Source organism: Orcinus orca, chromosome 5, assembly GCF_937001465.1.
Source record: "Orcinus orca chromosome 5, mOrcOrc1.1, whole genome shotgun sequence".
NCBI classification, from domain to species: Eukaryota; Metazoa; Chordata; class Mammalia; order Artiodactyla; family Delphinidae; genus Orcinus; species Orcinus orca.
The window spans coordinates 54,968,576-54,993,515 of NC_064563.1; the positions used below are offsets into that span (position 1 = coordinate 54,968,576).

At 40.0% G+C, this 24,940-nt stretch overlaps 1 protein-coding gene and 2 long non-coding RNA genes across 8 annotated transcripts in view; 1 reads left to right on the forward strand and 2 right to left on the reverse strand.

Moving 5' to 3' along the window:
* The window catches only part of LOC125964395 (uncharacterized), a 34,746-nt gene extending 34,137 nt beyond the window's left edge, over positions 1 to 609 (reverse strand). Inside the window, exon 1 of the long non-coding RNA XR_007477381.1 lies at positions 307 to 609. This is a non-coding gene — a long non-coding RNA (uncharacterized LOC125964395). The remainder of the gene's footprint in view (positions 1 to 306) is intronic.
* LOC125964393 (uncharacterized) overlaps positions 1 to 24,940 on the reverse strand; it is a 602,357-nt gene that overhangs the window by 541,277 nt on the left and 36,140 nt on the right. The gene's annotated exons all lie outside the window — the stretch shown is intronic.
* The window catches only part of FNDC3B (fibronectin type III domain containing 3B), a 361,128-nt gene that overhangs the window by 146,178 nt on the left and 190,010 nt on the right, over positions 1 to 24,940 (forward strand). The window contains exon 1 of one of the 6 annotated variants that reach the window (XM_033429522.2): positions 17,528 to 17,756. The exons of the other annotated variants lie outside the window; for them this stretch is intronic. The gene's annotated coding sequence lies outside the window, so the exon portion shown is untranslated. Of the gene's footprint in view, positions 1 to 17,527; positions 17,757 to 24,940 lie in introns of those variants that run through there. 6 annotated transcript variants of the gene reach the window in all.

The following is a 24,940-nucleotide window of genomic DNA, read 5'->3' on the forward strand; positions in this document are numbered from 1 at the left end:
TTGAAGATGTGGACGAAATGTCGGGGCTCTCCCAGGAGGTTATTGTTTCTCCAGGGGAGGGACCAGAGTTAGTAGAGATGTAAAAACTCTCCCCTGATATTCCTTGCCTGCACTGAGGGGATGGAATAGTTTTATCTATACAATTTTTTTTTTTTTTTTTTTTTGTTTTTGCGGTACGGGGGCCTCTCACCATTGTGGCCTCTCCCGCTGCAGAGCACAGGCTCCGGACGTGCAGGCTCAGCGGCCATGGCTCACAGGCCCAGCCGCTCCGCGGCATGTGGGATATTCCCGGACCGGGGCACGAACCCGTGTCCCCTGCATCGGCAGGCGGACTCTCAACCACTGTGCCACCAGGGAAGCCCTCTATACAATTTTTATAAACCTGTTCTTGTTTCTTTTTTGAATATTAAATGTCTGCATAGAATATAATTTTCCCTTATCAGATGAGAGCTTAATATAGGTATTCAGACCCTACTTGGCAGTAATATTGGTTAAAGGAATGTGATTCTGTGTTCAATTCCCAAACCAACCCCAAGCCAGGCAACTGGTTAAAAAGGAAGGCCTTTGATTAGCCAATCAGACTTCAGATAAATCAACTCTAAAGCATGTGTGCACTAGATTCTTAGAAGAGCCCTTTATTCTCTCACCAGCGGCTGATGGTATTTATTTCTGGTTCCAATGAAGCTTTTGGTTTCTCAGACCAACTGAGATTAAAGTCAGCAAATTTTAAGGAAGGGGAGCTATCAGAGAGAGGTATAATAATAACAAGGCTGAAACTATAAGAAGTGGACACAAGAATGCCTAGAGCGTGGTAGTTTTCAGTGAGATTTCTGTTTAAAGTGTTGGTACTTTAAGAGGCTTAACCTTCCATGGGATACCTCAATTCATTCTTTATATTCATGAGATGTTTTTTGTCAGTTGCCCTTAAATAAGAGCCAAATAAAAATGAGCTCTGAATTGGGTTTGAAAACTTAGTTCTTGCTGTAGCTGCAGATTTCGTGGGGAGGATGAAGGAGGGGCCGGTGATTAGAGATGATCCTGGAGCTTCTCTTTAGAGTTCTTCCCCAAGATGATGATGGTCAGGTGAGATCATGTGAGACTGCTTTCTGGTTGGAGAGTGCTGTGGGAACCATGAGTTCATCTGAAACTGTAGCTTGATGTTTATTAAAGTGACGCTGATAATACTTTTCTGAATGACCTGCAGTGCCTGTTAAATATTCAGATTCCTGGGCCTAATCGTAGGCCTACTGAATCAGATTCTCTGAGAGCAAGGATCTGAGAATCTGCATTTTAGCAGCCTCCTTGGGCATTTCTACTGCCCTTTACCCTAGAGCTACGTACACTAGAAGTTGCAGCCTTTTGAAATTTGAAGTTGCCAGTTGAGAAACTTTGCTTTTGGGTAGCAGGGGCGTGTTCATGTGGTGGCTTAGTCAGCAGTGTTACTAAGTGAAGCGGTTCCCAAGCATCTCTACTGTCTTGGAAATAAGGGTGAAAGGCTCATGTCTTGAACATTTATTATCTGCTACACTTAATTGATACAATTCTCCCAGTAGCCCGGAGGAAGGTATAATTTTTATCACCCCTGTTTTTTACCCAGGGGCAAATCAAGGGTCAGAAGGGCTAGGTAACTTGCTTAGGATTACACAGCTAGTCACCAAGGAGCTGAACTTGAACTCTCATCTGTTTGAGCCTAAAGCTGAACTTCTCCGCCTCTAGCCATTCTGGATTGCCAGGTGCAGATGGTTACAGCCGGTAGCGTGAGGGGAGGCAGGGGGCGGCTAAGACATCACTGCAGCAGTGGATTGGCATGCTCAGGGTGCTGACCCATGGAAGTCAGACAGACTGAAAACCCAGAAAACCCAGGAGGCACGATATCCTGCTGTGTGAATTCAAGGCCTAGGAGAGACATTTGTAGGAAGCTACCTGCTTTGTCACCTGAAAGCTCTAAAGCAAGGTGGAAGAGATCACAAGTTCTACTTACAACTGCCTGTGAACTTTTCATAAGACTTTACAAATCAATACGCAGATACTTTATCTTGACAGATGGTAAGTTGCAGACCAGTAAGAATTAAGAGGCCGGTGTAAAGATTTGCAGGGAATGAAGGCTACAATTGCAGGAAGAACAGGGGAAAAGGGAGGGGAGAAAGCACCAAAAGCTTGATGTGTGGAGACCTAGTGAGCCAGGATGTTCCTGTAATCCCACGTTCTTATTATTTTATTATGTCTTGGAACAAAAGATAACTGGAGAGAGTGATGGTAAGAGTGATAAAAATGTGAGTTATAATAGAAGTCCACAGATAAGGACAGTTGGAAGAAGCTGAAGGTAGTTTGGGGGTGAAAAACCTGTGCCACCTTCTGAGAGCCTCAGAGTCTTTTATTTCCACATTGCCCCATTCAGTTCAGCTCCCTCACATACCCAATGGATAAGCTCTAGTATTTCTGATCTTCATATTTCTGCCTTGTGATTAAACATGAATACCATAAACATTAGCACCTGACCAGGAAATTGGTTTGTTCTTTGGAAGGTATGGGTTTGAAAAGGTTTACTGCATGGCCAGTGGACCGTGGAGTCTCATAAAAATAAGAACTGTGATCAAGAGAAATATAGGATGTAAGTTGCAGAAAGTACTTTGAGGCAATTAAAACATCTATGTTAAAATGTTCATTCCGTAGATACAGGGGAGATGGTATGAACTGGGACACCTGGGTTTTTGTGTCACATCCTCCCTGGCAACAACATACATGCATACACTCCCCAGCTGTAAGAGTTTAGACAGGTGATTTTTATCTCTTGGGCCTTAGGTTTCCTCACCTGTCTGATGAGAGGCGTTACTGGATGACCTCTTTTGGGTTTTACATTCCACAGTCATCAACCATAGTTTGTGGTGGCCCTGACTAGCCCCATTCTGACAGTGACTCATGGAAACATTTCTCTTCTTCCTCCTCTCTTCATATTAGCATGTTTTTAAAAAAAATTAATTTATTTTTGGCTGGTTAGGTCTTTGTTGCTGCGTGTGGGCTTTTTCTCTAGTTGAAGTGAGTGGGAGCTACTCTTCGTTGCAGTGTACGGGCTTCGCAGTGTGAGGGCTTCTCACTGTGGTGGCTTCTCATTGCAGAGCACGGGCTCTAGGCACACGGGCTTCGGTAGTTGTGGCTTGTGGGCTCTAGAGTGCAGGCTCAGTAGTTGTGGCGCACGGGCTTAGTTGCTCCACGGCATGTGGGATCTTCCTGGACAGGGATCGAACCTGTGTCCCCTGCATGTGCAGGCGGATTCTTAACCACTGCGCCACCAGGGAAGTCCCGCATTAGCATGTTTTGATTGTACTATTCCTTGTACTTAGCGGGGCCACAGGCAAAGCAAGCGTGTCTTCCTCTGAAGCATGTAGAAGTGGGTATGGACAGGCATGTTGTCCCTAGTCTCCAGCTGTGCCTCTGCTGTCCATCCAGCTGGATGGCATTTCTCCAGTGTGGAGTGTGGCTCTCCTGAGTGTTAGGTAGAAATGCAGAATTCTGGACCTCTTGACAGATCTACTGAGCAGGAGTCTCTGGAAGTAAGGCTCTGGAATCTGTATTGTAACAAGCCTCCAAAGTGATCTTCGGGCTCACTACAAACTGAGAGCCTGAATGATTCAGCTTTCAGTATGTGCTGGTCTTTAGATACAGCCCGGTTCTCTGAAGGCAGGGGCCATGCTGTATGTGTATATATGTGTGTACGAATAAAACTTCTCAGAATAAGTTGTAATCATCTGGTTTGTTCATTCATGTAACAAATATTTGTATGCTTACTGTATACAAAGCCCTGTGTTAGTTGTTGTCGGAATGGGGGCAGAACAGACAGATCTCAGTGACTGATGGGACACGAGGGACTTGCTCTTATAGCCAGGTTTATAGCCGGGTGTGGGAATCTAGTTGTGCCGTTAGGAGAGATGGGCACACAGGCAGAGCAGGCAACAGCTTCGGGAGAGAAGATGTAAATGGGAACCTGTAGAGTGATGATATAATGTGCCTGAATTTCTGGAACCAGTTTTAAGACTGGTACCACTTACAGATTCATAATATTTTAGAGTTGGCGGGGATCTTTTAGATGCTGTTTCAGTCTCTTCAGAAGCAGGAAAGACTGATACCATTTGGAGGCTGTGGCTTAGGTCGGAGGAAAAATACAGTGAGGCAAGCCATTATGTATAAAGGTGACTTTTCCTCGCAGACTTGAGAGAAGCTGGTTTTATTAATAATCTCTAATTGATTTTGAATCTCTGCCAGAATGACCCCTAGAAATAAGATTTGAAATGATACAAGCATTTTATGCAGATAGATTCACTTGGTGTTTAAAAAATGCCTTTAGAATTTACTTTCCTTGGTCAAGTAGCGTGTTGGTGTGTCATCTTTAAAGATAGCCACAAAGTACCCCTCTCACTCCTTAGGCTAAGAGTGGGGAGCACAGACTGCTGTTCTCATTGAGTGGATTTCCTCGGGTGGTCTCGTATTGTTTCCCCAGACTGCTTGACAAATGAAAGTTTACATTATTCATTTCTCCTTACTTTGGCCTGTGGGTGAGGCAGAGTGGCCTGTTGAGTTTCTGAGGGTCTTGGAATTCCACACCAGAAGTAGTTTTAAGTGTGTGTGCCCTTCTTAACAGCAGTGGCTTCAGCATTGAGTTGTTTTTGCACTTGTGGCTGTGAGTTCCCTTTGTCCCACCAGAATCAGCATGGTAAGTTGGGAGAGAAATCCTTTGCCAACAGGACTGGAAGTAGCAAGTGAAGGCTGGGCTCAGGGGAGGAGAACAATTCAAGGAGCTGATGTGGTCACAGGAAGGATAGAGTCAGGAAGAAGCATGAGTCAGGCTGGTGGCTGTCCGTGGTCTTCTCACAGCAGCAACAGCTGGAGGTATGGGGCCAAGTGTTGAGTCAGAGCTGCCTGGCCGGAGATCTGGGCAACAGAGTGGATGCGGTGTGCCAGACACCAAGAGGACTTCCTTAGGCTCAGAGCTTCCTGGGCTCTTCCTGTTGTGTGGGAGCCAGTGATCAGCACCTTGCTCCTTGCCCCACCCCGTTCACAGAGAGTCAGCCCCGGCAGAGCCCTGGAGGCAGTACTGGGTGCACTTTTGCCAGAGGCCCTTGCGGGATGTGTGGTCACGGTGTGATTTGCATTTGGCATGATCAGCAGTGCTCATCAGCTGCTGCCTAATGCAAATTGTAAGAACCTGTTAAGGGCCAGGGGCTCTAACATGGCGTCTTGAGGAAGTTTCTCTGCTGTACTTTGAGAGTATTATGCATGTTTTTAATGCCAATGGAAGTAAAAATGTAGTGATAATTTGGAGTAAATTTTAAGGGTTCTTATAGTAGAACCTGTTTAATTTGGTGACAGGACGTAATTAACTTTGGGTATGTGAATGAGAAATAAAGATGAAGTATTTTGTTTGTTTGTTTGTTTGTTTAAAAAAGGGTTAAAAAGGAACTCTGAGTGTTACACAAAGCTTTCTGCTCCAAAGCCCCACCCCTTTGCCACGCTAGTGGCAGAGAAATTACAGAAAGCTGATTGTGTTGTCTGTTTGGCAAGTCAAAGCAAGATATAGCAAGCTAAAAGATGAGTATTCTAGATTGCTTTCACTTTCTGTGAAATGAAGGTTCTAAATATAAGAAATAAGAAGCCCCTGGGTGATTGCTTTTTGGAATTTGTGTGGACAGATCCAGGTCATCCTTGTCCTTCTTTGTGCTTTTTAAGAAGTGAGACTTTCTGATTAGTGAGTCAGAATTTCTGTCTGATAGCTTTTAAGTTTGATGGTTTAAAAAAAAGATTTGTTACACAAAATTTAAATTTATAATTTCCAATAAAAAAGGTAATGAAAATGGTACTCTTACTCTCAATTTTGTTATTAGAGGTTTACAATTACCATGTACTAAAGCCTGGAATTTCTCCTCTACTTTACAGCTGCTTAAAAGACTCTGATTTTTATTTCTCTTTTGCTCTGTGTCATTAAAACATTTGTTTTAATTAATTATATGTCCAGTATGGTTATTAGAGAGGGAGCTTTGTCAGAATATGTGTCATTTTAACCTTCTGGTGGTTCAAATATAATTAAGTTGCTTTTTGGTCTTACTGACTGTTTGCATTGTAAGAAAATGCAATCTGTGTTTCGTCTTTGAATGACATTACATTTCTTTCAGGCTGGAGTGGCATTTTGTGCTTTCACTTATCCAAGTTTTGCTACTCTTGGATAGCAGTTTATGTGCCTGGTCTGTTAGTCTTTTTGACTAGATTACCCTTTTAAGTATTACTGAATCCAAGTACATTGTAAAATTATTACACTTTTATTCATTCTTACTGTATGCTAGGCACATGGCTAGGTGTATAACCTGCTTCTGATCTCCGTAATTACTTTAAGAGATAGGTGCTGTTATTTGAAATAGAAATAGAGGGATAGAAAATTTAATTTATCCAAAGTCAAGTAGCTGTTAAGGGATGGAGTGGAGATTTGAACCCAGGTCTTTATTAACCTCAAACCCCTGACTTTTAATTTCTGCTCTGCTGCCTCGTGCACTGTTCTTTGTATTCAGCTTGTATTAATGAGCACTGACCGTGCCTGGTTCTTTCTGCATGTTGAGAGGACGGAAGAGTGGAACAACCAGAGCTGGGAGTAAATGGACAACAAAAGATTAAATACACACATAACATCACCAGAGGTGGTGATGGCTATGAAGGAAATACTGGGTAAGAGTAATGGACGGAGTATGCTTTCTGGCAAAACTTTCAAAATATATATGTTGTTCTAGTCATTGGTTCTGCTTAAAGCCTAGGACAGTATGAAGAAAAGGCAAGAAAAAAGTAAATCAGACTTTCTATAAAGTTTCACATCCTACTGACAGATGGCTTGTCAGCCTATGCACTGGAAAGCCTAATTGTTTGTATAGCTCACAGGGGAGTGTGGCCAGGCAGGAGGTGAATGTGAAGGAGGTTGGGTTTAAATGTGGGAGCACCAACATTCCAGTTATTCCAGAGTTACAATACCAGTCTTTCAGATAAGGGTTGTGAGGAATTATCTTCTGGGGCTTTCCTTTTCTGTAGGAAATACTGTTTTAAAACTGTTTCACCAAGAAGTGCTAATTAGCAAAGGTCTTTTCTTTTATCCCTTTTGATAATCCCCGCAAATGAACTTTTAAAGATTCAGAAGCAAGAGAAAAAGTAGACTAAGAACTCAAACATTAAGAATGTCGTGACAGTTTGGAAGCCAGTGTCTAAGCACTGAAAAATTATCTAGAAAATTTCTTTTCAGGAGAGTAGATAAAAGCTATTACTGGGCTTCCCTGGTGCCGCAGTGGTTGAGAGTCCGCCTGCCGATGCAGGGGGCACGGGTTCGTGCCCCGGTCCGGGAAGATCCCACATGCTGCGGAGCGGCTGGGCCCGTGAGCCATGGCTGCTGAGCCTGCGTGTCCGGAGCCTGTGCTCCACAACGGGAGAGGCCACAACAGTGAGAGGCCCGCGTACCGCAAAAAAAAAAAAAAAAAAAAAAAGCTATTACTGTTTGCCACTTTGAAGTTGTGTGTTTTTGTGAATGACTACTGTCATGAACTTTGATCTAGCACTGAAGACCATAACAGCTTAGAAGAACCCACTGTTTGGTTCCTATCTAGTAGGTTCTTGTCAAGTTCATAACGTCTTCCACATGCACATAACCTTTTCATTTATAAAAGGTTGCAGAAAGGATTTCCCATTTCTTCCTACCAGGTGGAATTAAAAAATGTCCTGCCGTCTTTCTGGTTCATTATCTTTCTTCCATTATACCCACCGATTGTCCTGATAGCCTAGAAATTGATTAAAATCAAGCAATCCAGATAGACATGGAAGACACCTAGTCCTGTGCAATCCTGTCTGAAGAATTCTTTGTGCTATAAACCCAAGCATTTCTGTTTTCCTTCCTTTCATTCTTATTTTGGGGAAGGTTGAGACATTCAGTTCTTCTACAGAATGCATTTACTCTATCTTCAAGTGTTTAAAGATTGAATTAGTTCTTCCGAAGCAATCATTTCTTATTGAGATTTGAAAGAGAATGTTTTGATTTAAAAACTTATGAACAAAAGTTAATTTCTTTCTGTTTGCAATATGTCATGTTACTTTGTATCATTTTATTTAGAATATGTTTATCAGAGTAGCAGGAAAGTTTAACTGCTGTTGCCAGAAAACAGGCCAATGGATTCTGTGAACTTTGTATTGGTAATTTAATTCCTTACAAAGAAATAATTTGTCTAATGTAGTCACTGTGTTTTCTAATTACAAGGAAGTAATTATACTGCACTGATTTATTTTTTATAAATTTATTTTATTTATTTATTTTTGGCTGCATTGGGGTCCTTTTGCTGCGTGCGGGCTTTCTCTAGTTGCGGCAAGCGGGGGCTACTCTTCATTGTGGTGCATGGGCTTCTCACTGCGGTGACTTCTCTTGTTGCGGAGCATGGGCTCTAGGTGCGTGGGTTTCATTAGTTGTGGCACGCGGGCTCTAGAGCACAGGCTCGGTAGTTGTGGCGCACGAGCTTAGTTGCTCCGCGGCATGTGTGATCTTCCCGGACCAGGGCTCAAACCCGTGTCCCCTGCATTGGCAGGCGGATACTTAATCACTGTGCCACCAGGGAAGCCCTATGCTGCACTAATTTAATGTAGGTTTTGTTTGTTACCTCTCTTTAAAAAATTCAGTGCAGTAAGTGTATATCAAATTCTCACTGAATTGCTAGCTCTTGGGAGCTATCGCTGCTTTTGGAGACCATATCTTCTATTTTACTTAGTGTCTAAGATTTTAAAAGACAGGCAATAAAGAGGAGAGTGAATATAATTGACAAAAAGTGATTGCAGATGTTACAAGTCTCTGGAGATAGGCCAGAAGTGGAAGAGGGTGTTGAAAGCTGAAGTTAGGCTTTCAAAAGTTGCGAAGCTTAAAGAATTTCCATGAATTAAGCATTCTTGGAGTTACTTTCATCTCTCTCCTTTTCCAGCAGTGGAACTTTTTCTGTGATCCTTTTATACTATAGCTTTTAAATTTATGGAACCTGGAAAATAAATCATTGAGTTCATATACTGTCATCTGTTTCTTTTCGATGTCTAAATAAGATTTAGGATTACATATGCTTTTCTCCTCACCTCCATGATAATATTTTTGTAAAAATACTCCAAATTTGGGATTTGAGCGTTGTGGCAAAGTATTTCTAAAATTAGCATCTGAATGACTAAAGGAGATGTGGCATGTGTGTGTGCATGTGTATATATACGTATATATATGTATACACACACACACACACACACACAATGGAATACTCTCACCATTAAAAAGAAGGAAGTACTGCCATTTGCAGCAACATGGATGGACCTAGAGATTGCCATACTAAGTGAACTCAGACAAAGACAAATATCGTATATCACTTTTATGTGGAATCTAAAATATGATACAAATGAACTTATTTTACAAAAGAGAAACAGACTCATAGACATAGAAAACAAATTTATGGTTACCAAAGGGGAAAGGGAGTGGGGGAGGGATAAATTAGGAGTTTGGGATTAGCAGATACAAATTGCTCTGTATAAAACAGATAAACAACAAGGCCCTGCTGTACAGTGCAGGGAACTATATTCAATATCCTGTAATAAACCATGATGGAAAAGAATATGAAAAAGTATACATATATATGTATAACTGAGTCGGTTTGCTGTATACCAGAAACTAATAAATATTGTAAATCAATTATACTTCAATAATAATAAAAAAAAGAATTAAATGAGACCATGGAACGTGACCAACCCTACCTTATCTTCCAGGTGAAGAGACTAAGGCTCAGAGAAGCCACATAATTTGCCCAAGATCACACAGCACAGAGCTGACTGGAGCCCAGGTCCTGTCAGCCTCATATCACTGAGTCTTTGTGTGTGTGTGTGTGTGTGTGTGTGTGTGTGTGTGTGTGTGTGTGTGTGTGTGTGTGTGTATTGTTTTTAATCCTTGTTCTCACAAAATCACTTTTATGTCAGTATTTTATATATATACTATTGTTGATATCAATACGTTGGCATAGTCTGTGGGCTGTGGAAGTGTCTTAGAAGAAATTAAATTATATTTGCTTTGTGTGTGGCAAGTTATACTTTTGATCTCAAATAATCATCACTGTTAATGCCACAAGAAATGATGTTATTGTTGTCATTTTTGTCCTCATCATCATCCCCATTCTAGAGGCTGGAAGGCCTGAGTTTCTCAGTGCTTAAGCAGGGTATTCAAGTGGTAGGTCTAGGTTTCAAATTCTTGTTTAACTTTCAAGTACTGTCTGTTTTGCAGCAAGGCAAATGAGGTTTCAGCTCTCCTACCAACTAGTTGATTGTGGCTCGCTGGAGTGCTGTGTGCAGGATCCAGAAATGGCCTCTGGGCCCAGTGGGAAAGGTGCAGTGCTCGGTGATGTTTACCCCAACCTTGGAATGGGCTTGGAGGTGGCATATGTGACATAAACTGTCAGACCTGTTTCTACTAAGTGTAGCAAGCTGATTCTTAGTTTCACAGGATAGGAAACACAGTTTTAAGTTTACATGGGAAAATGGAGTTAGGGTTGGTGATCAGACGCTGGAAAACCAGCTCGTATTAACCGAATTCACAGAAGACTTTTTTTTTCCCCCTCTGCTTTATTTTTATTTATTTATTTATTTAATAGCTCTTTATTGGAGTATAATTGCTTCACAATACCGTGTTAGTTTCTGTTGTAGAGCAAAGCGAATCAGCCATATGCATACACATGTCCCCGTATCCCCTCCCTCTTGAGCCTCCTTCCCACCCTCCCTATCCCATCCCTCTAGGTCATCGCAAAGCACCCAGCTGATCTCCCTGTGCTGTGCTGCTGCTTCCCACCAGCCAACTATTTTACATAACAGAAGACTTTTATAAGCACTAATACCAATTCAGTAATTTGCTTTCTGTTGCTTGGTATACTTACATGTATTTATTCAGGGAGGATTGATTCTATAGATAACTTATTTCCTATTTTATTTTGACTATCTCGACCTCCAGTTACAGAGCATGAGGATTTTTGATCTCATTTTAATTTTGGAGATTTTCCCCATAAGGAGCCTGTAGCCTCTGGTGCACTTACTTTTGTAACGAGGACTTAATCACAGAGGTCTGGAACTATAAATTATTATTCATCCGGGTTGGCTGTATCAAATGCGATTCATTTCAGGCTGGAAAGAACAACGTCTTTAAAATATAAACTCAGATAATCATCTGAAAGAATTCATTATTTGAAATTTCAGTATCAAGAAAAATGCAGTTAATTTGCAAATAACTGAATGTCTTAAATGTCTGCTTGTGATTGTCTATTAATTCCTCATTTCTGTCCTTCTGCCCCTCTCTCTAAATCTGTAGTCTTGTGTTAACTGTGTTAAATGCTAGGCCCCAGTCTCTCTTTTCTCTGTCCTCTTTCTATTTTTGCTGTCTCACTTCTTTTTGACTTGCACTATCATTTCTTTCCATATTTGGGTTGGTAATCTGAAGTATATTAAAAGGTATTGCAAAATACTTATCCTAATGCAGAGAATGAGGTCATATTACTAAATTTTTCATCGACTAATTACTTTGAGCTCTTTTTATTTTGTCTCGTACCCCGTAGTTCATTGTTGATTTGAAATCTTTTGGGCTCAGTGGTGTTTTCTGCTCCACATGCTCCCTCGCATTTTGGTTGCTGGCTGGTGGCACTTTGTCTAGAATTAGGGAAGCCTGGGTTTGTCTGGCTTTGCTTGGCGTGGCATCTTTCTTTCTTCTCGTGCTGGCGCTCTGTGAGGAAAGGGAGGTGTTTTTGATGTCTAGAAATGGGACCTTGTGAGGAAACTGTAACAACTCAAGGTATCACCACAGAAGGAAGACCAATAAAAATTTTCAAAAATTGCATCAACTTTATAATAGTGGAAGTGCTCACACTGAAGTGTGAGTACAAAAAAAAAAAGGTTAATTATGGGTGAGCAAGCAAAATTTCAAAACCATGTTAACAAGTTAGCCCATTGTAGCATAGTACTGATTCACGCATTTGTTCAACCAGCAGCCATTAGTGAGGTCCTGCTGTTTGCCACGTACTCTGGTAGATACCTTGAGAGCTACAAAAATGTAAATATGTGATTCTTGTCTTGTATGACCTTACCTGTCATGCGAAATAAGACATGGACAGGAATGGTACTATACAATTAGGAATGAGATTATATGTCACTATTGTAGATAATAGTCACATTTGATCATCAGACCTGTGTTTCTTTTGGAGTGTTCTTTCACTAGGAAGGGTGAGAGAATTCCTTGGCGGTCCAGTGGTTAGGACTCAGTGCTTTCATTGCCAGGGGTCTGGGTTCGATCCCTAGTTGGGGAACTAAGATCCCCAAGCCACGTGGCGTGGCCAAAAAAGAAACGGGAAGGGAGACTGAGACACTCCTAAGATGAAGGTATAGCATTTGCGGAAAACATTCTGTTTGTATGAGTGCTAAGTAATCTTCGGTACAAGGGAGATGACTAGTGTTGCAAGTACTGTAAGAGTAAATAGCTCATGTAGCTCTTGTTTGCAAATTTAAGTATATTGTCCCCATCACAAACAGTGTCTCCGTGCTGTAGATTTGGAAAGTGGAATTTATGTAAATTCTGAATTTGTTTCTCTTCATATATAGAACATATATTAATCTTCTATAATGTGTGAGCAAATACATATACAAAAATTTGACTTTAAAAGCAAATTAGCATTCTTTTGTTTAATAGACATTTTTTTTTGTGGTATGCGGGCCTCTCACTGTTGTGGCCTCACCCGTTGCGGAGCACAGGCTCTGGACGCGCAGGCTCAGCGGCCATGGCTCACGGGCCCAGCCGCTCCGCAGCATGTGGGATCTTCCCGGACCGGGGCACGAACCCGTGTCCTCTGCATCAGCAGGTGGACTCTCAACCACTGCGCCACCAGGGAAGCCCTTAATAGACATTTTAATAAATTGAAAATTATTGTCATTTCTTTGTTAAATGGAATTTAAGAATGCTTTCATACACACTTCAAAGTTTTGTTTTCCATATTTGAATTATAACTTACTGCTTCTATATAATCATCTTCTTATCATGGTTAAAATTGTACATGGTACTTTTCTATTGGAAAGAATCCAATTGTGGCATAGGTCATATACCTAGCTCCAAATTTCTTTAAAAAAATGAAAAAGAAGTATTAAGAGCATTAAGGATTGATGTAGAATTTGTAATTATGTTTGTAAGTATCTACTCATCTAGTCCAGCACTGAAGAGTCACATAAGAACTTAATTTCAAGGGTGAATCACAAATAGCTTTAAGAATTTTTGTGTTTTTCTTGTTATCTTGGGCCTAAAGATTTAATGAGTTTAAATTATTTCTTTGGCCTCAACCCGGGTGGTTAGCCTAATTCTAATACCATGGTGAATGGTTACTGTGACTACCATGTTGCTAAGAAACCCGTTATGTTATCAAGTTGCCTTGGTGAAGCAATGGCTTCTTGGGCCTCCTCAGCCCTGCTGGGAGGTGGTTAATCAGAGCTACGAAGGATCTTAGAGAATTTGTTTCCCAGGTTATAACTAATTTTTCATCAGGAAAGGAAACAAAACTAGGTCTGTAAAAACTGACATAAAAGAAAGTCCAAGTTGTTTTAAATTAAATTATGATCTTTAGTTACTCACAAAAATAGTTGTGATCCAAGATAAAAAGCTATTTTTGTAATAATTAAATTAGTACAGTTTGTGTATTGAATGGTATGTATTTCTCCCCCTCCTTAACTTTGCCTTCCATTTTTGTTTTCTTAGATTCTTGGAAGTGCATTTATAATATATAGATGAATATTTGAATTGAGATTGTGAGAGAAAAATATGTGTACAATTTGTCACTTGATATAAATTGCTCTTTGCTATGAAATGATTCAACATTTTATTTTAAAAAAAACTACACTATGTAACATTTTTTTTTAATGCACTAAGACTTGTTACTAGGTTAAGAATTTGATTCAGGGCAGAAACCTGGCTTTTGCTAGCTTTGCTTCATGGCAAAAGGTTTCCATCTTAGATAAGTTTGGCATCATTGCAGATTCTTAGAGCTCCACACGTAAGTCAGCATAGTAGTGAAGAATCTGAGAAGTTGTGCTGTAAACTGTTTATCATTTTGGATAACTTAGGCTTCTTCCATATTATTTTCTTCCAATACCCACCTACATTTTGAGGTGCTTGTTTTCAGCAAATCAGGTTTTGATAAACCCTTTCTTGACTGTTGTCCATATGGAGAATATAGAAGGGGTTCTTGCCCATTTGACACCAGTTTTCTTAGAGTAGTACCAGTTAAATCACAAGCTGGCCTGCAGAGCTGGGGGGAGCAGTTCAGGGCATACAGGAGTTGGGTACAAGCAGTTAAGAGCCCAGGCTTGGATGTCAGACTGTCTGGGTTCATTTCTGAGTCTTCTGCCTCAAACTTTCTGACCTTAAATGAGTTAGGTAATGACTGTGATCCTAGATTTCCTCAACAGTAAAAGAGGGATGATAAGAGTTTCTACCTCAAAGAGTTGTGAGGATTAAATGAGATTATGTGAAATGCTTAGGATGATTTCTGGCACTTATTGTGAACCTTCGTAAATGTACGATGTTAATTATCATAGAGGATATTTTGGGGGGACTATGAGAGTTTCTTCAAATCTTAAAAATTTAGGTAGTTGACATTTGACAAGGCCTCACCCAGAAAAGCTTTTAATTGCTGGGAAGAGTTTTCAGATTTAAACATTTTTATTTTATGTTACACTTTTTATAGCTTTATTTCCATTTATTCTTTCTCCTTGAGTTTGGAGTTGGGCATTCTAGGTGTTGGCACCAACTTTTGTTCTCTCTGGGGCTTCAGTTTTCTAATCTGTAAAACGGAGGGGTGGAGGTGGGATTTGGTTGTCTCAAGTCATGCCTAGCTCTGTGATCTGAGCTCTGGCTGTGCATAGTGAGAGGTTCCATTTTGAACAGAAGGGGGTCTAGAGTTTGAAGACAGCCTGAAAATCTGAAAATCAGAATGGGCCACATGAATGATAGCAGCAAGAGCTCTCGGAGGCAGTAAGTAAGTGGACATTCTTTATGTTTGGGTTAAATATATGCTTTAAGCTATCATTTTACTCTTTTTAAAAAATAATTACTTAAAATTTTGAAACAGCCTCAAACTTACAGAATTGTTGCAGATACAGTGCCACAAAATATCTTATGGCACTTTTTTACTCTTTTTAAAAAATAATTACTTAAAATTTTGAAACAGCCTCAAACTTACAGAATTGTTGCAGATACAGTGCCACAAAATATCTTATGGCACTAGTTGGCTAAAACCAATTTATTTTTGGGAAATAATTTGAATGGTACAAAAACTTTGTATTTAAATAGTACAAATATAGCTTGAATACAAAAAAAAAAAAAAAATCTCTGGAGAGTAAATTGGTCTCCTGATGTCCATCACTCCTGAATACCTTAGTTGTATTTTCCTTACAAACAAGGACATTCTCCTGCATAACAACACAAGCATCAAAATTAGGAATTTTGATGGTTGTGTTTTTGTTATGTCCTGTCAGGAGGTCATGATTTTGATTTGTCCCATACTGATGATGATCATTTTGATAACTTGATTAAGGTGGTATCTGCCAGTCTTCTCCATTGTAGACTTTCTTATTTTCCCTTTGTAACTAATATTTTGTACTAATAAGTATCATTTTGATCACTTGATTAAGGTGGTATCTGCCAGTCTTCTTCTCCATTGTAGACTGTCTCATTTTCCCTTTGTAACTAGTAAGTATATTCTGTAGGGAGATATTTTAAAGTGATGGAAATACATCAATATCAAAATGTCAATTCATTTATTTATTTATACTAATACAAATGCATGCTTTGGTTTGGATTCAGTTTAGTGGGTTATAATCCATTACTAACATTATTTTGGCGCTCAAATAAAATCTCTTCCAGCCATCTTATGTATCCTTTTAATACATCCCCATCATTCTTTGAGTACTTCTTTTCTGGTACAAAAAGATGTTCCAGGCTCTTCTTGAAGTTTTCCTGCCTTAGTCCTCAATTAACCATTTCCTTAGGAAACCCTGGTTTCTTTTAGTAGAGAATGATATTTAGAATCCAAGATCTGGGTAGTACGTGGGGCCATTACTATTGGGGTTGTACCTCTCCAAGACTTTCAGTGGACAGAGCTGGAGAATACTTGAATTGTATATATGTACATACTTAACACACTCATATAGATATACATATGCATAAAAACACACATGAGTACACATTTTATATGTATTTCTACATCTTACTGTATATATTGAAATCTGTGAGTTTATACTGATACTTGTAATTCCAATCCAACACAAGGGTTCTCGTTTTCCTCACCATGTTTGTAAATCTCCCTTCTATTATAGTGAGAAGTCTGACTCCCTGTATATGTAACCAGCCTCACAGTGTTTCCCCTGCTTTACCCCTTTGGCTGATACCGCGTGTCAGACGGCCTCACTGCATGGACACCCTTCTTGCCCAGTGCCAGGCTGCCACCAGGAGTGATATCTTCTTGCACCTGACCTGTCTCCAGATCCCCATGCTAGGCCACCCTTTTAAGTGGCCTCTCCATGCTGGACTGCCTCCACACCTGGACATCCTCTTTACCCCACTCCAGCTATCACTCCCCATGTCCAACTGACCCTCTAACCCTGGGATGCCTACCTTGTGGGGAGAGAACAGGAAGAGAAAGAAGTAAATGAAGAACTATTTTCATGTCTTTCACGTGCCTAGTGAAGGAGTGGTAGCTGTTAGGAATATTTATTTATGATAACACTATTGTCCTAATCACATCAAGGAAAAAGTTACATATATAATTATTTTTGTCCTTTGGGTTGCGTTTAAACAAATGAATGCAGTGGTGTATGTGCCCACAATTCACTGGCTTAGTTTGGAGCATGAAGCTGAATCAAATGATCTTGTCGTCTGGAGAGAGGAGAGAGGAGCATTTGAAGAAGTGAATTTTCTTTTTCTCAGAAGTGCACCTGAGTACCTTGGCCTTTATTTAATTTTTAGTGAAAGGGCTGTCTTTGTGGCAATTGTTGCCAATATAATTGCTGCCATATGCATATGTGGGCAGGAGGAAGTTGAATAGCACTTGCTAGCTAAAACCAACTTCTTAGTGAATTTATTTGAACAACGATTCATAATTTTTATGCTTATGATCTTATCCCTGTGTGGATGTTCGGGCCAGCCATGTTTTCAGAGCTCCCTGTTCCAGCCAGCCTCTCTAAGGGCTCCTACAGTGAAGTTCTGTTAGCGCTTCCATTGGAAACCTATCACAGGGCCGGGTTCTGGCCGAGTGCCCTTCTCAAGAAAGCCACAACCCCAGCGGGGAAAGCACAGGGTGGAGTTTTTCCACTCAGATCCTGGCAGCTCTCCAGAGGCTTTAGTGTCTGTGAGGTTTCTTCTCCTTCCTTTCTTACTTTGAAAAATACTGTAACACTACTACTTGGACATATTTGGGATGTAGGGGTGTGTGTGTGTGTGTGTGTGTGTGTGTGTGTGTGTGTGTGTGTGTGTGTGTGTGTGTGTGTGTGTGTGTGTGTGTGTGTGTGTGTGTGTGTGTGTGTGTGTGTGTGTGTGTGTGTGTGTGTGTTGGAGGGCTAGAGGTGGGCCTTTTAGTTGGCACCCCAGCAGTGCTCTCCTACCACTGACTTTCTGGTGAGAGTGACCTCATGAGAAGTAGTGGCAGTACTATAAGGTAAGTCTGTACCTCTAGAGGATTTCCCTGTCATGGGCATTTTATTTCCCTGTGGTTGTCTGAGTAAGGCAATGGGAATCTCCTGCTGGGTCTTTAACCTCTTTTCTATAGCATTCTTTGTACAGATTGCTGACATATTCAGAGACAAAGTCATTCATATCAGTTCCTCACCCCCCAGCCTATGGAGTATTACAAAATGGCAGCTGTTTAACCTTCATGTCTTCGTAGTGCCCAAAGCTGGACTTCAGATGTACAACAAATAATTTTTTAGTGTGAACATGTTCCTTGCAGTATTTGGAACAAATAATTGTGTATCTGAAATTCAAATTTAACTGAGTGTGACCTGAGTGTGTCTTTTATCTGGCAACCCTACTTCATGAGTTCTTGCATGATGCAATAACTTGGATACCTGTTATACTTAGAATAATACGTATGCATGATCAGTTTCTAAAAAATTGGCAGTCTTCACAAATAAACCCTTGAGTGGATGAAAATTTGAGGCTTGATCTTAACCCTCCTTAAAAGGCAACTGAATTGCAATTGAGCTGGCAAATCACATTTGTCAGGTTCTCGGACTAAGTTAAATCAGCCAGCTTGAGGTAGGAATTTGAAGTTACAGCATCCAGAATTTCTGATTACCTCTTTTTTCCCTCCTCCTCTTTAATGACTTTTCAGCTTATAGGTTAGAAATTTCAGCTACGCCTTCCCTTCATAAAAAGCCTCTTTTCTTTATTCATTTAAAAAGATAGCTATCTGAGGTTGTCTTTGTGCTTGTAGGAAAAAGAAAGAGTTTTATAACGTCGTCCGCCTTGCTTTGTCTTTTATTTGGTCAGTATTTCCTTTGGCATATTCTACAAGAAGACAGGAGAGCCCCGTGCAATACAAATAAAGTTCTCTCCCGCCCTCTGTGAGGGCAAGTGGTTATTAAGGAATTCTCCCAAACTGAACGATTTATTAGGTACCTTCCCAGATACCTTTCCCAGATAAAGAGTTTGTCGTATTATGACATCTTAAGATTGCCTTATTAACCCTTTGTTGTTGAATGAGCAGAGTCCTGGTGGGGCCCTTCTATCCTCAGCTCTGACATTTTCATCTTCCCCTGAGTCTGGTCCATGACCCCTGGAAGAGATTATTTGAAAGCACATTCATAAGTTGGCTCCACATTCATGATTTGGCTTAAATAGAATCAGGAATTACTTGAGGCTTTTTACTGCTTTAGTGCAGGGTAGGCAAACTTTTTCTGTAAAGGACAAGATAGTAAATATTTTGCTTTGCAGACATATGGTGTTTGATGCATCTCCTTTATTTCTTTTACAACCTTTAAAAATGTGAAAACCATTTTTAGCTCCTAGGCTGCACAGAACCCGGCCATGGGCTGGCAGTAGTTTTCCTAAGAGTGTTTGCTCTCCTAAGTATGTTACATGGAGAGTTCTCTGGGTTCTGAGATTTACCCTTCACTTCCAACTTATATAGAAGTGATGTTGGTGGGGAGATAAGGTAACAAATGAATACTTAGTAATAAGAAGATGTTAGTGTTATAAGCTGTGGGAAATGTCATATCCTGGAGGACCCTGCCCCCTCTTCCCTCAACCTTCCCTGTGACATGTTTTTATGTCATACTCATATTTTTATTTGATTTCATACCTATACTAAGAACGATGGCAGAATTCTGTTAGCAGGTCTGTAGGAACAACTGGTCAAACAGCAAGTTTATGCCCACAGTGGGAGAAAGCGAGATAGGCCATGAGTTTGTCTTCTGTCTTTGTGGGGTTGTTTGTTGGTTTTACCCATGACAGAGAGGATTTGGTGAAAGTTTGGGTAGAACCAGATGTCCTAACCTGTCTTGCTGTCTTTCTGAAATGACAAGTTTTAAACTGCGTATTATTTTGAAATCTTATGGGGAGGAGGGGTATCATATTCACATACACTCCACAGGAAGTTGCTATTTGATTTGCTCTACCTTTTCTCTGACTTCCTGTGAAAGGTTATACTTGGTGTTCTTCCAGATTGCAGTGCTAACAACATTCATGATCCCAAAAGCACCTTAAGGGGATTGACAGCCCTTTAGATTCATCATACACTTCATACCTTTCCTGCTGCTGTTCTTGCTGATTGTATAAAGCCATTCAGTCACTCCTTGTCTATTATTATAAATAGAAATTGGTTTTTTTCCCATCACTTTTTCCCTCTAGACCTTTACAAATGATTTTTGGGCCCAAATGCAATTGTGAATAGACAGGCATAGCTTCTAGGAAAGCCGTTGGGACGCACTGAATTGTGACTGTTGGACAAAGGCATTCTGTTTAGAAGGCTTGTCCTAAAGTGGTGTTGGAGTCTGAAAGAAGGGCCGCCAGCGTCTGGTTGTTTCTGCTGTGAACTAATAGGGAAGCTGATGTTTGCTGAGTGGATGGCTGTGCTCACTGTCCAAACAGATCTCTGTTTGCCAACTGTGAACATATTGCTGCCTCTGTGGGGCACTCCATCATGACTTGAATGGGTCCTCTTGTGTTCAGAATTTTCTGACTCAGAGAGACGGAGAGAAAAATATTTCTTTCAGAATTAAGCATTCACTGTAGCACCCATAGAGAGTCTCATCAGACCCTTAGAAACCAGGCGTGCACCAGAGATGCTTCTTAAGGAGAAGGAGAAAGGGGGTAGAGAAAAAAGGAAGAAAGCAAAAGACAGCCCTATTGAAATGCCTTGATTCTGGCCACTTGTGGCCAAGTTTTTATAAATAAACCAGGCTGCCTTTGTAAGCAGAAAGAATTGTGAGAATATTCCTGATTTCCCCTGAGCAAAATAAAACTTTCAGTACTGAGTTTCCAACTCATGGCTCATTTCTGTTCACTTCTACACATACACACCTCCCAAAGCATATAATGCATTCATAATATGTTACTAAATGGGTAATAGAGTTTCATTCTACCTGAATAATTCCTTAAGAAAAGGTTAATTGATATATAGGAGTTTTAATTACTTTATAAACTTTTTGTAGAGTTCCAAACTTATTCTATAAAATAAACTGGAATTTTTTTTGTCATTTTAGTCCCTTTATTGAGTCATTTTCTGCACTGAAGTCTGCTTTTTGGGCAAGATCTAGTATTAGCTGCATGAATTGAGGACACAGCTCATAGGACAAGGTTAGACATTCTTTGCAAATTACCTGTTCTGTGTTTTAAGGTTTAGAAACCTGGGATGAGTGGTGGTGGGAGAGAACCAACAACATTGTCTGGCAATGCAACTAAGCGAGTACATGGTACATCCAGGAAACATCCATTTGGGCCTAAGTTATTCGTCAAGTGCCTGTTAAACACTGGGCCAACTTTGCTTGGTATTGTGGGGGAAATGAAGAGGGTTTCTTGTATCTGATGGGAAGGACAGTGCTTTTATGAATGGAAATGTAGATCCCGTGCAGCAATAAATCTATGTTGCTTTCCCTCAGCCGATGAGAAACCAATATTGATTTGCCTAGTTGGAGTGAATGATTTTTTGACTTAACCTGATAGAAGGCTTAAAACCAGGATCATCACCCCATCCCAAGCTATGGTATTAACCAGTTTTGTTGATGGATAGGTATTAATCATTTTTATTGTCTGGATATTGGTATTAATCATTTTTGTTGTTCGGATAATTTTATTTGTGATTACCTATACTCATAGAAAAATCTGAGTCTATTACCTTATTTGGTTAAAACTGGAATATAACAGGAGTAATAGGGACCGTTGGGATGGAGAGAAAATGGCAGCTGTGGCTGTGGTATAATAGTAATAATCCCAGCTGACCCATCAGGGAGCCAAGCACGTGTCAGGCATTCTTCCAAGAAGCATTTCACATCTACTAACTCACTTCTTCCTCTGGTAATCTTGTGAGATTGGTACCATTACCTTCTTTGTTTTGCAGATGAATTGGTACTATTACCCTCTTTGTTTTGCAGATGAGGAAACTGAGGCATAGAGAGAGGTTTAGTAATATGCCTAGGATCACACAACTAGTAACTGGTAGAGCTGGGAATTGAATCTGGAAGAGTAAGGCCCAGTATCTATGCCACAACTACTCCTCTCTGGTTAGCCGGTAAATAAATCTGCATTCTCCTTGCAGAGTTTCAATTTATCTTTTATTTCTTGCAGTGTGTTTTGGAGAAGTGTTTAAAGTTACTCAAAATCCGAATTCTAGGAAGTAAGATCACTTCAGAAAGATAATATGTTCTATAGGTAAAGGAATTTGCCCTTCTCCGATATCTGTTTTTATCACAGAGAAAAGTTCCATGTTTAATTTGTTCCTTGGTAGTTACTATACATTGATTGAATTACATTGTGGTTTAGTAGGTAGGTGGGTAATAAATTTTGTTCAGCCCTTAATTGGCATTTTTATTTTAAATTTGAAGGTAATGAATCGTTAGCAAGTATCTTAATGTAAAATCAGGGTATTTATATATTCTTGTATACTATATATGAAAAATGAAAAGTAGATATATAAATTATTCAACCATTTATTTCTTATAATGTGATGAGGGAAAGAAAAAGAATAAGGATAAGGCTTGGAAAGAATGTTTTTAGGCTAATTTTTACTACTGTAAGGTAATATGACAATTGGCGGCATAATTAGTTTTTCTCAAGGGACTGTAGGGCTGATTGAAATTGGCCAGTTTAAGATGATTTTTTTAGCAGTTATATTTATTGCAGCTCATGAATGCTATGTTTAGTAGTTACTGGTCATCTGAAATGGTGCACCAAGTGAAGAGGAGGTCACATGGCTCCCGAATAGGAGTCGAAATAGTGCATGAATAACATAAGGCAAGTTTTGTCATTCATTTCTATGAGTCCATCAAAAAGGAAGTTCGTTTAGAAGTATATTCTAGAGAGTATATTCCAGAAAAATCAGTTATTTAAAAAAAAAGCAGATCATACTGTACTGTGATGTTTTATGTAGTTTATAAACCTATCCAGAAGTTTTAGAATTGAGTTTTCTCTAAAATGAGAATGTGTTCAAGTTTTTCTTCTTTAGAGAGAGAAATTATGACAGAAAAGAGTAGCTTAGCTTTCCACCTCTCCTGATGACTTACAGGACTCTTTGTTTTGGCCTTCGTTGCCTGTGCTAGTTTTGTTTATTTTGTATGTCTTGGGTCCATTTTGCCTGTTTGGGACCTGTTTTTGAGGGGCTCACAAACTCCCTACTAGAGCTCATTAGAGAGTGGTGACTTCACATCCACAAAGGTGGCCCCATCTTTCTGAATGACACCTACGATCACCACCTTAATATTCTAGCAGCTGCCATCCGGTAGTTTTCAGCAGTCCTTTCTGCCTGGTTTAGGATTAGTCTGTAAATTTCGGCTAAGATGTTAATTTGTGTGAAAACCTGGAGAAATTGGAAAACTTGTTTGGTGTTACTTTTGTTTAATATCCACTTAAATGTAGAAGTAACTTATAACATTTTAGCACTTGTTTCCCAGTCATTAAGAGTAAATCATTAAGAAACAATGAATATCAAATGAAAAATAGAATCTTCAGGGGGAAAAAGGTGACTAAAGCGCCCTGTGGATCACGTTTGGCCACTTTCTACTTTTGTATACATACACTTCAGATTGTTAGGTTTCTGTTTGATAAGTTTGATAGGCTAGACACTTGCAGATGCATTCAATCATTTTGTGAGTAGTGGATTTAGTAAAATTAGGGCATTAAAAGATAACTAAATAAAACGTTATCAATAACGCTAGTTCTTTTTCCAGGGTCTTCAGAGAGAAGATTTGCTTTTTTAACTTCCTGGTAAATCTCATCCTGTATAGCCCAGGTTAGGACCGTACATTGGCATTTAAGATCTTGACCTTTATTTCTTCCTTTCCTTTGGCTGACTTTAATAAGAATATTATGAGGTGACCCTCTGGGATGAAGAAAACAGAGGGAGTGATGAAGCACAAATTAAAGGAATCTGGCGTTTCTCCGAACTGCTGGACAACAACAGTAGTTAGAACTTTAATTACTATGCAATCATAGTTTAGCTTGACATACCCTCCACTGTCAGAAGTGGCTTTTTCAAAACATGGATAATAATAGGTGAATTCGTCTTAAGCCCCTCCCCATGTAGCTTTCTTCCGGAGATGTGGGACTGGGGTGCAGGGAAGGTGGGAAGCAGATGGAGGAGACAGAATATAATTTATTCTTTTAAGTGGAAAGTGTTGTTTATTGGTTATTCCATTACAAGAATTAATGAGACTAAGGGGAATGTAGAACTCCTTAAAACATGGGATAAAGCAGTATTTTTTGTTACATTGAGAATGAGTTTTAGAAAACACATATATTTGTAAGACATTGCATTTTAATGCAAATCAGATGTATCGCCAAGTCCATGGGATGACCAGACCTTCCTAGGACTGTTTACGCTCAGTCTTTCCAGAGGTATCATACTTTTTTCGTTTGTTTTCGGCTGCATTGGGTCTTAGTTGCCACGTGTGGGATCTTTCGTTGCAGCGTGCGGGCTTCTCTCTATTTGTGGCGCCTGAGCTTCTCTCTAGTTGTGGCGTGCGGGCTCAGTAGTTGTGGAGCGAGGACTTAGTTGCCCCACGGCATGTGGGATTTTAGTTCCCTAACCAGGGGTCGAGGCCCGTCGCCTGCATTGGAAGGTGGATTCTTAACCACTGGACCACCAGGGAAGTCCCTCAAACTTTTTTAAAGTAAATTTTTTTACTTTGCTAAACACTTGCCCTAAGAGTTCTGAACCAGTGGTTGTATGCCTTCAGGATATGAGGAAGCTAGAGACTCATGGCTGTTATCAGAAATTGTCTTCAGTCTTAGGTTTAATGCATAGTGAGACTGCCAGTCTCTTGAAGGGGACAGTGACCTGCCTTTTTTTGTGAATTTTGAACATTTAAAGACTAAAACTTGGTTTATGTTTAACTGAAGTAAAGCAAATACATTAGTTACAGGAATACTGAGTTCAACTAACATTCAGTGAATTTGAATTTAAAGGAGAAAGGAGGGGGTAGGGTACATTTATTTCAGTGAACTACTCTGTAATTCCAAGTTGGAAGTTTTTGTGCAAGAAATGAATTTTGGTAGTTTCTGGGACATTAGACTTAAAGCTGGTTCTTTTTTTTTTTCTTCTTTAAGTTTTTTAGCTATACATATACATATATCCCCATATCTCCTCCCTCTTGTGTCTCCCTCCCACCCTCCCTATCCCACCCCTCT